This window comes from Pinus tabuliformis, chromosome 9 (assembly GCF_031772625.1).
Source record: "Pinus tabuliformis cultivar Carrire ecotype Pingquan chromosome 9, CPIR1, whole genome shotgun sequence".
In the NCBI taxonomy this organism is placed as follows: domain Eukaryota; kingdom Viridiplantae; phylum Streptophyta; class Pinopsida; order Pinales; family Pinaceae; genus Pinus; species Pinus tabuliformis.
The window spans coordinates 759,025,115-759,042,893 of record NC_142307.1 but is presented as its reverse complement, the minus strand read 5'-3'; positions in this window follow the sequence as shown (position 1 = coordinate 759,042,893).

Sequence of the window (17,779 nt, the reverse complement as noted above, 5' to 3'; positions counted from 1 at the left end):
CGATCGACCAAATGAAAAGTGGAGGTGACGGTGCAAACACGACCAAGGCTTTAATGGCTGATAAGGTTACATTCACAATGGTTATTTACCGGGAATTTGGTTCATTTTTTATTTTAAAATGAGCTTAAACACTGGTGGAAACACTTGCTCATTGCTTATATTTATTTTTTAACGAGCATGAAGTCCGCGTTAAAACTGCTCGGATCTTGCGTTTATTTTTTAACGAGCATGAACTGTGTGCTAAAACTGCTCGAATAATCCAGTCATATAATAAGAGTGTCTCATTGAGATTCTATTTTTTATGGAGCTTCATCTCACAAAGCTTTGCCCCGGATCCTTTTGTTATGCAAGTTCGGAAACGACTAATCCTACAAGTTTAAAGGGTTAGACCTACAGGTTTAAAGGGAGTACCTAAAAATTTTAAAAATAAATAGCCGCCCCTTGCTTGCACTCAAAAAGGTTTGCATGCCCCCAGGCATAAAGTACGATTTCAAGGTTACCTCTACTTCATTTCCGTCAAAACATTTGTTTCACCGAGAGAGGCCTACCTCGGTGAAAACAAATGTTTTGGTTGATGGGCTCCATCTTTTCAACCTAAAGATCAACGCGGGAATAAAGGGTGATTGTTCCGTTTAAAATAAATTTTTAACGACGCTTAGACACAACTTGATTTTTCACTTTTAAAGAGTCGAGAAAAAGCTAAAGATGACTCTAGTCTCCTTCGATGTTTTAACGAGCCCGAAGTGACAAATGCTCGGATGGACTTTTTCTGTTATAGAGTCTGAAAAAGGCCAAAAGAAACTGCTCTGGAGTTCTAGGCAGAGGGTGTGCCAAACTTTTCGCAAAACCGCAGAATACTTTTTAGGGTACGGGCGGTCGATCTTCCTGAATGCTGTGTTCAGTGCATTGCGATCAGTAGGGCAGCCGACACGGCTTCCTATGGATAAAGGTTATATTCCTATAGGGGTCTCCCAATATATACGTGACAGTACGTGGGAGCACAATCCGTACTGGCGCTATCGTCCCTCAGGAGGAATCACCCACCTTCAACGAGATCGACAGTCACCAGGCTTTACGACGCCGGAACACGTCTCTAGCCTAGACCTCTATGTTGTGTGTTATGTTGCAAAGCGTTGTTAATTTCATTCAGTTTATTTTAAGTTGATCTTTTTAGAAGTTTGCCTTTCTAGATCACCACGAGATGTATGATACAATTCCTAAATGCAGTCTAAAGATGATAAGCAAGCTTTATATCTTTTCAACTTTGAAAATCCTAGCTACTAAGGGAAAAGAAAGACACCATCTTTTCTCAAAGAGCAATCAGCACACTCTAATGCACTTTTCCTAAATCAAACATGCAAACTATCAAAATGCAAATGCATAATGCAGGTGTTTGTTTTCCGCTTTCTTAGTATTGATGCCTACAAAGAAAGCTTTTTGTACAACTTTGAATTTGCTTTTAAATGACAAATACAAACAAGTTTACTTTTTCGAAATCAAAAAGGGTAGAAGAGAATACAACACTTTACGACTTTCGAAATGAACACTTGTTTCGACACTTAAAAGAGACAAACTCAAACCAATAAGCAAAAGCAAATGTATAATCAACTGTAAAAAGCCAATGAACTCTCTCCTAAGATCACAATCAACAGATCTGAATCAAGGGCTACAGGATGATTATTTCACTCATGCAAAGGAAAACTGTAAATGACGCCAAAAACACATAAAAACACTCACAGTCTTTTTGTACAAAAGGAGGCGGAATTTAAGCAGAGAAAAGGAGTTATCAGACTGGTACCTATGCTGGTTACAGGCTGCAAAAATCAGAGATCAAAACAGGGCAAAACAGAGCAGAGAACCCCAGCTGCACAAGGCCAAACTGGATCAGCGCAACCTCAACACAGGGGTTTTGACATTCAGCGCAGGTAGCCTTCACGGGACCTGCGTTGAAATGCAGAACCTCTTCATTGTGGTCGCGCTGAAGGAGAAACGAGAGTTTCTCACTGGGTTCTGGGTCACAGATTGCTGATTAATCTACTGTTTCAGGCCAAATAAAAGCAACAAACAAGGTGCAATCAAAGGGATGCTTTGAGGGGGTACTAAGATCTATCACAAAGGATCATCAAATCATTTGTGAGTCCATTGTTCAGATCATAGACAAATCCAGTGATTGGATCAAGGCAGCAACTGTCTACTTTGCATCCGAGAAGAGCAGATGCAGTTCGATTGTTGTTGTTGAGTCTATGAAACCAACAATGATAGAGACACAAATAAAATGACTAAAAAAAATCTCCCCAGCGGAGTCGCCAATTTTTTGTGGGGAAAAATGCCTATGCAGGACGATCCTATCCACCTAAGGTGTGACAGTGCCTTAGCAACAAATAGAGACAGCTATTCTAGTATTCTTCATTTATGAATTAAGAATGAAGAGAGATGGATGGACTAACCGATGTCTTCCGTTTGTCCCTCGATCCGGTTTCTCTTCTCTTTGGGAGTTCCCAGCTACTTGTCTTCTCGCTCGCCCAGCTTCAACAGGTCTCTGCAAGATCACAAGAGAAGAACACTACACAAAGACATAGATTCATAATCATAACTAGTTCAGGATTAGAAGTAAACTAAACATACTAATGCAATCATACATCAAAGATACATCAGTATATAGGAGAAACCACGATAGCTTTATTGATGAATAACAAGGTTCAGGAAGAGATACAACCCAGAGGGCTCCAATCCAGCATCTCCTTCCCAGCAAAATGGAATTCCTATCTTCACCTCCCTTCAAAGCATTAAGCACCCAATGATTCCAATCTCAAACCAACAGCAATTCTTTGCAATAACAAAATTCCAGCCCCTAGATCTCATGGAGGAGAGATCCATATATAGATGTTTGGAGAGAGGATGAGTCAGCTTGAGATCTGACTAGTGTCCTCTCCCTCTGTCAGTTCTTGATTCCACTTGGAGGTTCTTGCTTCCACTTGGAGATTTGGAACCTCTTACTCATCACTAGTCGAATTCACTGAGGCAAGTGTCATTGAGGAAGATTCTGGAAGCTTCCTGGGTCTTGACACCTCTTGGAATGAACTTGCCATTTGGCAATTCCTGCTCAGCACACCCTGGTAGTGCTTCTACCTACGTTGTAGTGCAGGTAGCCAGTGTTGGCTTTGACATTCAGCACAGACAGCTAGTGGAGCCACTGAATTGATCCTGAATTGACTTGTTTTTGAGCAGTTTCTGGTGGAGAACTTCTGTGAATTGCTGTGGTTTGTTAGCCTTGTTCCTCTATGGGTAGGAACAACATGTTTAGGGACTTTGGATCCCTTAGATTATGGAAATTTCATGCTTAATGCTGTAAGGCACAAAAATGTCTATAACACAAGTGTAAGACAAAACCATTGGGAGGACATGGTTGGATGCAACAGTGGGAGGAAGTGGAGGAAGAAATGATTGGTGAAGCAGGAAACCACCTTTACATGTAGACCTAGTGGTTTCTCCCTAGTGAGATCAAAGGGAGCTCCAATTTTTATTGTTGGGGAGATGACAAAGTTTATGTCGATTACCACCAAAATTTCCTATTTGACCTTCAAAAATTCAAACAAAAAATCATGAAAAACCAAGGTTCAGGACTCCCTTTCCTTCGTACCTTTGATGGTGCATAGACCAATCAAATAAGGATACTTGGTGTGATATTATTTGATGAAGGAACCATGGTGGATGCATGACATCAACATGACATAGACCTATCAGAGGGTGACACATGACATGCATATTTGGCATTTTTGGGTTGCCAAGTGGGACAAGAATGGGTGACACGTGCCACTAGTCGGTGAGTGACACATGGAAATGTGGAATACATAGTGGTGGATAGGTTAGTAGTTTTAGCATGTCACCCCAGTCCCCGGAAGTACAAGAACCCCAATGGTTTCTAAGGGAGCTGCAAGTTAACTCTCTAGGTTGACAAACATTAGAGAAATTTTGAGGTTTAAAATGAGCATCAAAACAAAAATGTACAAGAAAAATCAATTTTGTAAGAACCATATATGATGATGTTAACCATGGGGGGTGATTCACCATTTTTGGAGTAAAAAGGCAAAATGATAAAAAAAATAAAAAAACTATTTTTCAACTCATATTTTCAACTTATCTCCCTGTGATTTTACTCAATTTTCAAAGGAGATCACTCATTGGATGCATAATTTTATTTTTCATCCAAGGAGTACCCATGTTGCATACTTTCGATGGGCCCTACTACACAAAAAATATGAAATACATGAAAAATGTGATTGTAATCACATTTTTCATGTATTTCATATTTTTTGTGTAGTAGGGCCATCAAAAGTATGCAACATGGGTACTCCTTGGATGAAAAATTAAATTATGCATCCAATGAGTGCTCTCGCTCAAAATTTGAGTAAAATAGTAGGGAGATAAGTTGAAAATACAAGTTGAAAAAGTAGTTTTTTCTTTTTTCCCTCCAAAACTTGATGAGTTAATCTAATATTATTTTATTATTTCCACTATTATTTTATAATATTCCTTAACAGGCCCATTTTAGACCTCAAAATTTCTCTAATGGCACTGAGACATGCTGGAGTACAGGTGGTATCATGGTCACATATACATCATCGTGAAGATTTCCTAATTGGTTAGTGTGTGTGGTGCATGGCCCCAAATGGACACATCACCCCTGTGGGTCAACCCCAGTGGGATCAATAGGTGCTCCATTAGTTTTTTTGGGGAAATAATTCCAGGGGCTATAACACTCTCCGGGACTCAATTTTGTGCAATGTAAAGTGACCAGATGCCTATGGATGAGGGCCTAACATGAACGAGTTGGAAACATATCTAGATTTTGTGCCAAATTTGGTGGATTCAACCATAATTGGTAGTGCACTAAACTTGGGATAAAGAGCATCGATGAGTTGACAAATTTTTGGTGTATCACAAACAATTTGGTGGTATATTTCGCGGTTTTGGGCTAAATATGGTAGTTCGTTAGATATGAAATTTCAGCTAAAGTCATTGTTAAATCCTATAGAATTCCATAATAATTAAAATTAACAAAATGACTTAGTTTTTCATGTCAAAATAGCAAATAATAGATTGAATACAAATTGAACACATTAACTATAGAAATTATGGTGTAGGATTGCAACTTCTCGTGAAGTTTTAATTAAAATCACAAGACATAAACCTACTCTACCATGCTGTGGAATTCAATTCACAATTTAGAACATCAATCACAAGCATGCAATGAGAAAGAACACACATGAACACATTATTTTTTCTAGGGGAAAGAAATCTGCTAAAAACCACTTGCTTGCCTGCATTAATCTGATGAATAGAGATTTATTATAATTGCTTTTCTCAGCTGAGAACAACCTGCAAGTGAATAACCTATCTATCTTCTCATTAAAAAGATTTGACGCAGACTTAGTCAATTTTTTCCTCTGATTGAGCCCTTATTTCCTTGCACAATTCATTTAGAAGTTAGGCCCCTATTATTTAGGAATTCTCCAAAATGGATTGTGCAATTCCCAAGGTTGATCATTTGACTGCATGCAACACCTATACACTCAAGGCTAGTTTACAACTGATGTCACACTGCCTTGGAATCTCCACCATAGTTGAGGGACTCAAATTCTATGCATGTACTAGCTATTTTGGGTTGATTAATTAGTTAACTGGATGATCACTGAGTTTGACTGAAGTCCCATTACACAACTGACCTTCAACTAGTTCCTTGAACAGTTGAAACTAGCTTAACAGAAAAAAACTTGAGATAATTGACCTTGATTGCTACAAATTAGCAATCACACATGCTTGACTAAACTCTAACTCCTCCAACTCAAATTTACTGAGTAAAATGGGTGACACAGGGCCATGTCACACAACTTAACTGCATCCAAGTTTTCTGCTAATGTGGAAATTCAAAGTTTCTCAATTTAATCAAGGAAAAATAAAATTGAGAATTCCTTGCTAACTTTTTCAACACTCCCGCTCAGCAAGAAAGGGATTATCAACAACCACTATCCCGCACCTGTGGAACTTGAACTTCTCTCTTGACAATACCATTTTCAAAATGTCAGCATCTTGTTCCTCTATCAGAATGTATTGTAGCACTATTATCTTCCTTTGCACATAGTCTTGTAAATGGTGATACTATATATCTATATGCTTGGATCGATTGTGAAATACATGATTCTCAAAGAGCTTAATGCAACTATAGTTATCACATTATATCACAGTTGAATCCATCATCTGACCAAATAGTCCAACAAGTATCTTTCTAGTCCATATCACCTCAAATGTTGCTTGAATTTTAGCCACGTATTCTGCTTCTTTTGAGCTGAGCGCCACAGATATTTTGTACCTGTTGTACCAAGAAATTGCATACCCAACACTGAAAATTCCACCTGATGTACTCTTTCAATCTGATTGACTCCCCACCCAATCCACATTTGTGAAGCCACACAACTTCACTCCCTTTGTCCATCAGTACCATAGTCCAAACTAGGTGGTGCCTCTGAGGTAGCATAAAACATGCTTAGCTGCCTTCCAAAATAATTTTTTTGGCCTAACCATAGCTTGGCGCAGTTGGTTGATTGCATAGCACGTAATTGGTCATGTGTTCACAAGATACATCAGTGAATCCACTAGTTGTCGATAAATGGTAGCATCCACTTCTTCACCTGAAGTGGAATCTTCCTTCCTCCAGTTCGTCTTTAGAGGTGTATCCATGGGTTTGAAACTCTCCATGTGGAACTTTTGTAGTATCTCATTTGCATACTTTCCTTGAGAGACAAATAGCTCCCCATCACCTTGACATTTTTCCAACCTAAGGATGTAGTGCATGAGACCCATGTCCTTCATTTCAAATTACCTTGCAAGGTCCTCCTTGCAAGATCTAATCAGCGACTCATCACCAGTTAAAATCAAATCATCAATATATAAGACAATAATAAGCAATTTACCTTCTACTAGGATATGATAGATGTTTTCATCTGCTTCACTTTTGGTGAATTCCAAACTGGTGAGATAGTTATCGATCTTGGTGTACCAAGCATGGGGTTCTTATTTGATACTCTACAATTCTCACTTGAGTCTGTACACAAGAGACTCCCAAAAAAATGTCTCAAAACATTTTGGTTGCTCGATGTACACCTCCTCCTTAATAAATCCATTGAGGAATGATGTTTTTACATCCATCTGGTTACTATTCTTCCCCATTTGTGCAACTAATGCAAGAATTGATCTAATGGATGATTACTTTGCTACATGAAAAAATGCATCCTCATAGTCAATTCCCTCAACTTGAGAGTATCCCTTGGCCACAAATATGGCCTTATACTTCTCTATGCTTTTGTATGTTGCATGATTAACCTTGAAGATCCATCTCGCACCCACTACTGATTTATATGGTGGTCTTGGGACCACTTCCCAAATACTGTTATTTACAATGGCTTTGTATTCATCCACCATTGCATCAACCCATACAGATTTCTCTACCACTTTCTTGAAATGGGATGGCTTAATATTTACAAGCTCAGTCATCAAAGCCATGTAGCCAATGTAATGATCAAGTGACCTCCTCTACCTACGCAAATTTGAAGGAGCTCCCACATTCTCCCTCAGATCCTGCAAAATTCTATCAATTTCCCTGGTTCTTTCTCTGCCTTCTCTGGATTTTTATGCTTGAGTGGATGTCTCCACTCTCCACTCCTCTACTTGTGGATGCTCCATAGCTTCTTGAGGCTCCTCCTTTAGAGATAAAAGCTCATCTTCTGGTGGGATCTGAAGCTTCCTCTCAAGAGAGCACCACATTACTTTATCCTCATAAAATTTTACATTCCTTCACACAACTATCATTCTGAGGGATGGCAAGTACACACAGTAGTTGTGAGGGGTTTCTATGTAACCCAAAAATACACCCAATTTTTTTTCGGATCAAAGTTCTTCCTTGATTCTTCTGAGATATGGCAGTAAACAGAGGATCCAAAAATCTTGAAGTGCGACACATCCGACTTTCTCTTGGAGAAATCCTCCTCTAGTATAATCATGCCCATATCCAATGAGGACTTTGGTTCTGCAAATAGACTGTTGTGTTGCATGCTTCAACCCACAAAAGCATAGGTAGGCCTTGGTCATGCAACATCACCCTTGTTATTCCCACAATGCTACGGTTCTTTATCTCAGCCACACCATTCTATTGTGGGTTGTGGGGTGTTGTAAACTCTCGTCGAATGCCTTCTTTCACACAAAAAAAAATTGATTCATTCGACATGTAATCACCTCCATTATATTTCTTGAGAGCCTTCACCTTCTTGTCAGTTTCTTTCTCAACCAGTTCTTTGAATTCTATGAACTTGGAGAATGTCTCATCTTTCTTTCGCATGATGAAGATCTAGCACTTCCTTGAGAAGTCATCAATAAAAATGAGAAAATATTTGTGTCTCATAGTGGAGGCTATCAAGAAAGGTCCACAAACATTAGAGTGGATCCTTTCTAGGACTACATGTGCTTTGTTGTCTCGATCATGGAATGTGGATTTTGTGTACTTCGTTGAGGTACATCCTTTGCATACATCTTTCTTCTCAAGTGATCCTTTAGGGAGGCCAATGGTTATTTGTTGCATAATAATCAAGGCGAAATTATGCAAATGGCCAAGTCTTATGTGCCAAAGTTCACTGACATCGCGGCTCTGCACTTTCTCTAGTGCTTAATGCAACACAATCTTCCACATATATCTTATACAGGTTCTTCACACGAAACCCAATCTGCTTCACCTATCCTGTGGCTATGTGTCTCAGGAATTCCTTTCCTTTGCTAAAGATCGCATCATAACCATAGTCTTCCAAAACTGCAACAGAGATGAGATTTTTCTCTAGGCCTGAAATGAACATGACATCCTTGAGCCTGAGAGGGGATCCCCACTCCCTTTGAAAGGTAACTGTACCAACCCTAGTCACATTGTACCTTCTTTCATCCCCTAGCTCGATGTGAATCTGAAAATCTTTCTCCTCCAGGTCACTGAAAAACTCTATACACCTTATCATGTGGAACGATGCACCTGAGTCCAAGTACCACACACTCCCCATCACTGTGTTGGAAAAACATGTGATAAGGGTAAAGTCAAGCTCGAACTGTGAACCCAAGGATTCACCTATTGCTCCTCCTCAGGTCTTCTTGCTTTCCTTTTTGTGTGGACCCCTCGTGGCATAGTGCCTAAATTCATGAAAATAGAAGCATTTAATTTTCGACAAATCTTTCTTCTTGCCCCCTTGGCTAGATTTTGGTTTGGTTTGAGACTTCTTCCCTTTTCCCTTCTTTCCCTTTCCAACTAATGCAAATTTTTCTTCATCCTCGCCCTTGGATAAAGTTCCATATTTGGTATTACACCTTATTTCCTCATGTACCAAATTAGACCATAAGAGTTCCTAATTTGGTAGTTTCTCCCTCACGTTCACTGAATCTTGGTATTTATGCCAGCTCTTGGGATGGCCTAGAAGGGATATGCATACCAAATCATCATCTGAAACAGTAATTCCAACTCCTGCAATCTCATCATGAACTTGTGTGAACCTGCTCAGATACTGCGGGATAGTGTTATTCTTTTGCATCTTGATATTTTGCAGTTTATCCATGAGCGCCAACTTCTTGTGGTCCCTACTATTCTGGAATAGATCTATCAATGCCTGCCACATTGCATAAGGAGTTTCTTTCCCATGGATACTGGTGAAAATGTGGTCCCGTACTCCCTCCAATACTATTCTCCTCACCTTGACTACATCTTTCTTCCACTGAGCAAGGTTGTGGACATTAGATTCCACTGGTTTTGCAACATCTCTCTTTATGTATGCTAGCAATCCATTGTCATCTAATACTTCCTCCATGTGATCCTTCCATGCAATGAAATTAGAGGTGCCTTCCAACGCATACTCTAGCCTCAGCCCGTTGAAGGTCATCTTATCATATCTAAAGATATCCTGCTACATTGAACAACAAATTCAAACCTCCTGAGAAAAAACTTTGAAATTCCTGCTCTAATGTGAACCCTGCTCTGATACCATGTAGAAATTATGGTGTAAATTTTCAATTTCACATGAATTTTTAATCAAAATCACAATCCAAAAACCTACTCTACTTCTTTGTGGAATTCAATTCATAATTTAGAACATCAATCACAAACATGCAATGAGAAATAACACATACGCACATAATATATTTTCTAGGGGAAAGAAATCTCCTAAAAACCCCTTGCCTTCTTGCATTAATATGATGAATAGAGATGTATTACAATTGCTTTGCTCAACTAAGCACAACTTGCAAGTGAATAACCTATCTCTCTACTCACTGAGAAGCTCTAACCCAGACTTAGTCAATTTTTTCCTCTGCTTGAGCCCCTATTTCCTTGCGTAATTCGTTGAGAAATTAGGCCCCTATTATTTATGAATTCCTCCAAAATGGATTGCACAATTCCCAAGGTTAATCATCTCACTACATGCAACACTTGTACACTCAAGACTAGTCTACATCTGATGTTACACTACCTTGGAATCCCCACCACATCTAGGGAACTCAAATTCTCTCCATGCACTAGATGTTTTAGGTAGATTGATTAGTTAAATAAATTATCATTGAGTTTCACTGAAGGCCCACTGCACAATTGACCTTCCATTAGTTCCTCCAACAGTTGGAACTAGTTTAACTGAAAACAACTTGAGATAACTGACCTTGATTGCTATAAATTATAAATCACACATGCTTAAATTAACTCTAACTCCTCCAACTTGAATTTATTGAGTAAAATGGGTGACACAAGACATGTTACACAAGTTAACTGCATCCAAGTTGTCTGCTGATATGTAAATTTGAATTTTGTCAATTTAATCAAGGCAAAATCAAATTGAGAATTTCTTGCTGTATTTTTCAACATTAAGAAGACTTAACATAAGTGGAACATAAGTGGAAATATGAATTCATGCAATTTAGAGAGTTGAACTTAACCAAAAGTTCTAAATCTAAAAATGTCGGCTCTAATTATTTAAAATCACAATTGAATTGGAAATAAGGTAGTTGTTGTTGTAGTTTTTGTTGTTGGTGTATGTAGTGAATTGATAAGTGATCATAGATTAATGAAGGTGATTTTGTGTTGATTAGGATTTGTGATTGTGGAGAGATTTATTTGTTTTATGAAAGAGAGCGGCCTTCATTATTTGAGTTTTAAAATGGAATGAAATATGAATCAAGGAGGTCGAGCAAGTGGAAACTTGTAAATTAGGGGTTGTATCTCCTTCCCGATAGTGGCTAGTAAACAATCAAGGGTTGTAGCTCCTTCCAGTTGTGCATGGTAAACAATCAGGGGTAGGAACTCTTTTAATAACAACTCATCAATTTAGGTTTAGTAGTTCCTTTTAGTGGTAGTTGATAAATTAGGGCGTTGTAGCTTCCTTCTAGTGGGAACCAGAGAACTTTGTAAAAGCAAGTTGAATCTTGTCTTTGTGAAACTAATTGAAGAGAAGATTGAAGTCTGCATGTGTTGCATATATGCTTCTTGTTTTGATGCTTACTTGAATTGTTGTGTTAGGTCCCTATAATACTAGTGATTCCCCCATTACTTTTGTAGTTATATCCCTTATTAATATTGTTGTGCCCCTATTGTCCCCATATTGTTATTACTATGCCCCATAGAATCCCTCTATTGTTATTTTTGTGCCTTTATATTATTATTGTTAGGTCGGCTTGGTTATATTGTGACCCCTTAGACTCCTATATATAGAAAAGAGGTTTTTTTCATTTGAATCATCTAAGAATTGTTCATTCGTGTAATGTAAAGGAGTTTGCCCCCTCGAAGAGGCTTATTTCTAAGGCGTTGATCTATATTTTCTATCTTTTTGTGAGCTAGTTCCCTAGCATTTGGTATCAGAGCTTTGGATTCTAGGTTTTCACTGCTCCAAACAGGACATCGTGGCATTTTCGCTATAAAAAAATTTTGTGGTGTTTCAGAAGCGAAAAAAAAAAAACAAATTTGAGAAAAAATTGTGCTGAACCTCGGGTCCAAATTTTAGAGCTTGTCTCGCTATAAACTCAAAGATATGATCTGAGGAAGTTAGGGTTTTTGCAGACCCCCGAATTACATTTCAAACAGGTCACCTTGGAAAAATCGTCATAACTTTCGCTCTGAATATCAGATTGAATTTTCGTAAGATGTTACAGAAAGAGGACGGATTGTAGTTTTCATGAGTATCATTTTCAAAACCTAAGGTTGAAATAGTGAAACGTGGCATGTCATACAAGTTCGTTCTACTGAACTAGTCTATAATCAGGTCACCGTGGGAGATTTCGTATAACTTTTTCTTGGAGAATCCAATCTTGATCAGACTTGCGAGGTTAGAAAGAGGACTCAAAGGGCTACCAGAGGATGAGATTTCACATATTAGAGATCCATGGCTACAAAGATACAACAGATTCAATATCGAGCTCTTACAAAGTGAAAAAAAAAGGTGTGTAATCCTTTTATTTTGCATAAGATTGGTTGGAAAAATTAGTTTGAAGGAATTCAAAGGGAATAGTGAAGAATTATTAGCATTAATTAATTCCCCGAGGAAAGAAAATGCAAACACCTAGTAAGCAACCTGAAAGCTCTAGCATGACTTGTGAAGAAGAGGAAGAAATGCAACATGATATATCAAAATTACAAGACCAAGTACAACAAATTTCATTCTCACTAAAGGTAAATGAAGCCAAGATGAATGGCGTGGAAGCTAATATGAATGGAATGCAAGTTAAGATGAATGGCATGGAAGTTAAGATGAATGGCATGGACACTAAGATGGAGGCTAAGATGAATGGCATGGACGATAAGATGGAAGAAATGAAGATAAATTTGAATAAGTTGCTACAAGAAATGGTCACTAATGGTGAAAGGGTAGTAAAGGAAACTCATGATGAGAAAAAAATAAACGTTAATCATGATTTCATAGACTCTAATGTTGGATTGAAGACCCACCATATTCCAAAAATCGATATGAGGAAGTTTGATGGCAAGGATCTCGCAACATGGATACTACAGATAGAGCATTTTTTCGATCTCCATAATGTGCAAAACACACAAAAGGTACGTATTGCAACTTTATATTTTGAACCAAATTAGTTTGTATGGTATCGATGGCTTTGCTCTCGTAAAAAAATTGTCACTTGGTCAATTTTTATGGAAGAAATGATAGCACATTATGAGGATACAAAAAGCAACACTTTTTTTAGCCAATTGATAAGTCTCAAACAAAAGGGTTCAATGATAGAGCACATTGAGGACTTCCAAAAAGTGAACATAAGGGTAAAAGATATTCTAGAGAAGCATATGATTTATGTGTTCATAGGGACTTTAAAGGATAATATCGAACATGAGTTCGCCTTTAGGAACCTGATTCATTGGAGAAGGCATTCAGGTTAGCAAGAAAAATGGAAAGCAAAATTATGGCAACCAGGAAGCCTACCACTCACAACTATAAAGATGGAATTGCTACTGCCCCTAGCCTTCCACAACCTATAAGGTTGACACCACAAAAATTGGAAGAAAAAAGAGCAAAACTGCTTTGTTACAGTTGTGATAGCAAATACACTAAAGGTCATAAGTGTGCTGACAAGAAATTATTCTACATAGATTGTGAAGAGGAGGAAGGAAAGGAACAAGAAATGTCAAAAGAAGAGGACATACTCCAGGAAAAAACCATAGATAAAGAAGAAATGAATCCGACCATATCTTGTAATGCATTGGTTGGAATTACCACTCCTCAAACTATCAATATAGAACATATCAAGAAGAAAAGGGTAATAGTGTTGATTGATTCAGGAAGTACCCACAATTTTATTCATTGTAAGATAGCAAAAGAATTGAATTTCTTCCTGTATCTAGAACTAGAGTGTCAAGTGATGGTTGCAAGTGGAGGAACCATAAATTGCTCTGGAAAGTGCCATAATATCAAGATATCCATGGGAGAATATATATTGAATAGCCCAATGCTTTCCATTCCAATGGGTGGTGCTGATGTTGTACTAGGAGTCCAATGGCTACAATCCTTGGGTACAATAGCTTTTAATTTTCAAGAAATTTTCATGAAATTTTCTTCGGAAGGAAAGGAAGTTGAATTAAGAGGTATTGTAGGGAAATTGGGAAAGATAATCAGCTCTAACGATATGAAAAAGGAAAATGAGGTGTAATTTCACAATTATGTTCGCTAGATGTTTCCACTTCGAAATCATCTATTTCTCCAGACCTCCAAAAAGTCTTGGACAATCATTCTAAGGTATTTGAGACTCCCAAAGGTCTCCCACCTATTTGTGATCAGGATCATGCTATTCATTTGATTCCAGGAAGTGTTCCTCCAAACATCAGGCTATATAGAAATGCTAGAGGCTGGTATAATTCAACCTAGTCAAAGTTCTTTCTCGGCTCCAGTAGTATTGGTGCACAAGAAGGATGGATCATGGCGCATGTATCCGGATTATAGGGAGCTCAACAAGCTCACTATTAAATATAAATTTCCCATTCCTGTCATTGATGAATTATTGGATGAATTGCTTGGATCAATTTACTTCACCAAGTTGGATCTTCGTTCAGGATATCATCAAATCAAAATGAAGAATGAAGACATTCCAAAAACAGCATTTAGAACTCATGAGGGTCATTATGAATTTTTGGTCATGCCTTTTGGCCTTACCAATGCACCATCTACATTTAAAGGTTTGATGAATTCCATTTTCAAACCCTTCCTTAGAAAATTTGTGTTAGTATTTTTTGATGATATACTAATCTACAGCAAGTCTTGGAAGGATCATGTTGAACATGTTGACAAGGTGTTACAACTATTGGATGAGAAACAATTATATGCAAAAAGCTCCAAATGTTTCTTTGGAGTACAAGAGGTGGAATATGTGGGTCATATTGTATCTCATGAAGGTGTTAAGGTAGACCCTAGCAAAATTAAAGCAATTAAGGAATGGAAAATCCCCACATCCATAAAGCATCTGCGAGGATTTCTCAGGTTGACAGGGTATTATTGCAAGCTTGTTAAGAATTATGGGAGAATAGCAACATCTATAACAACATTATTGAAGAAAGATGCATTTTCATGGACTCTAGAAGCAACAAAGGCCTTCGAACATCTTAAAGAGGCAATGTGTCAAGCACCAGTCTTAGCTACACCGGACTTCAAAAAAACCTTTATTGTGGAATGTGATGCTTCAGGAAATGGAATTGGTTCTATTTTAATGCAAGATGAAAGAACCATTGCTTTTGAAAGTCGTCCAATCAAGGGAAAGTATTTACACAAAGCTATTTATGAGAAGGAAATGTTGGAAATACTACATGCACTTAAGAAATGGCGCCTCTACCTAATGGGAAGACACTTCAAGGTAAAAACGGATCATGATAGCCTTAAATACTTTTTAGAATAAAGATTATCCTTTGAAGAGCAACAAAAATGGGTTACAAAGATGTTGGATTATGACTTTGAAATCATCTACAAAAAAGGGAAGCAAAATGTTGTGGCAAATGCACTCTCAAGAAAGGATGAGGATGTGGAAGCATTGTTGTGCGCCATTTCTATTATCCAACCAGATTGGATAAACGAAGCAAGGGAGGAATGGAAGAATGATGAAGAAGTGTGGGCACATATTCGAAAATTACAACAAGATTCCAGTACATCTGATACATTTAGCTGGAAAAATGATTTGTTATGGTACAAAGATCGCTTATACCACTATAAAAATTCCCCACTCAAACAAAATATTCTTATGGAATTGCACACTTCCCCCTTAGGAGGGCACTCAAGATTTTCAAAAACTTACCATAGGGTTAAGAAGGAATTTTTTTGGGATGGCCTTAAATCAAATATTCAAAATTTTGTGGCGGAATGTTTGGTTTGCCAACAAAATAAAGTTGAAACAATTAATACCCGAGGCCCATTACAACCTTTATCCATTCCAAGCCAACGTTTGGAGGAGGTTTCAATGGATTTTATCACAGGTTTACCCAAGTCTGAAGGAAAGAGTGTCATCATGGTGGTAGTTGACAGACTTACCAAGTATGCACACTTTTGTGCATTATCACATCCATTTAAAGCCATTACAGTTTCTACTACATTTATGGAAACAATTCAAAAGCTACATGGAAACCCAAAGATTATTGTAAGTGACAGAGATCCCATTTTCACTGGAAATTTTTGGACATAATTATTTTCTTGTCTTGGTACTCAGTTAGCTCATAGCTCATCTTATCATCCTCAATCTAATGGGAAACTGAGATAGTAAACAAATGTTTGGAAGGATATCTTCGTTGCTTTGTATCTGATAAACAGACACAATGGGTCAAATGGTTGCCTCTGGTTGAATAGTGGTATAACACTTCCTTCCATACTGCAACAAAAATGACCCCATTTATGGCACTTTATGGATATCAACCACCATCCATCACATCATATTTAAGAGAAAATTCTAAGGTTCAAGCAATGGAACATCACATCGAGCATCAACAACAAGTTCTCCAACTCTTAAAGGATAACCTCATGTTGGCGCAAAATAGAATGAAACAACAGGCAGATCAACATCGCAGTGAAAGAAGTTTTGATGTAGGTGATTGGGTATTCCTACGGCTACAACCATATAAAAAAATGTCCCTTAAGCAAGCTAAGAAGGATAATAAATTATCACAAAATTATTATGGTCCATACAATGTGTTGCAAAAAATTGGTACTATGGCATACAAATTAGAGCTTCCTGCAGCTTCTCAAGTGCACCCAGTTTTCCATGTTTCATGTTTAAAGAAGGTTATAGGTGACAAGCTCCCAGTTCAAACAATATTGCCAAAACTTGACGAGGAAGGAAAAATTATATTGGAACCGGAAGCAGTCACAGGAACAAGAACTCGACAGCTACGAAGTTGATCAATTTTAGAGTATCTCATCAAGTGGAAGAACTTATCCATTGAAGATTCCACATGGGAGGATGAGAATTTTATACAGAAGCATCCAGAACTACTCAAGTATTGAGGACAACACTTTTTTGAAGGAGAGGGGCATGTTAGGTCCCTATAATACTAGTAATTCCCCCATTACTATTGTAGTTGTATCCCTTATTAATATTGTTGTGCCCATATTGTTATCACTGTGCCCCATAGAATTCCTTTATTGTTATTTTTGTGCCTTTATATTATTATTGTTAGGTCGGCTTGGTTATATTGTGACCCTTTAGACTCCTATATATAGAATGGAGGTTTTTTCATTTGAATCATCTAAGGATTGTTCGTTTGTGTAATGTAAAGGAGGTTTCCCCCTCGAAGAGGCTTATTTCTAAGGCGTTGATCTATCTTTTCTATCTTTTTGTGAGTTAATTCCCTAACATGTTGTTAAAGAGACAGTTGGTGTTTTTAGTATTTTTTACTTGTGAAAAAAATTCTTAAAATTCTCACAATACTAATTCATGCCCCTTCTCAGTATTGTCCTGGTTTCTAACATAGAGGAGGATTCGTGTGAGTGAAAAGTGGTAGAGACCCCTCCAAATTTGGTGGAAATAGTTAGAAGTTTGAGGGTTAAGTTTCGTAGCTATAAGGAAAATAAGGAAAGGGTCATGACATCCTAGGAGAAGAAAATTGAAATAAATGTATTATTACTATAGATGGCATACAATATTTACAAAGGTAAGGCAACATTGACTAGCTTCTAGCAATATGAATAATCATTTGTCAAGGAAGGTTCCTATCCATCATAAATTCAAAAACATGGGC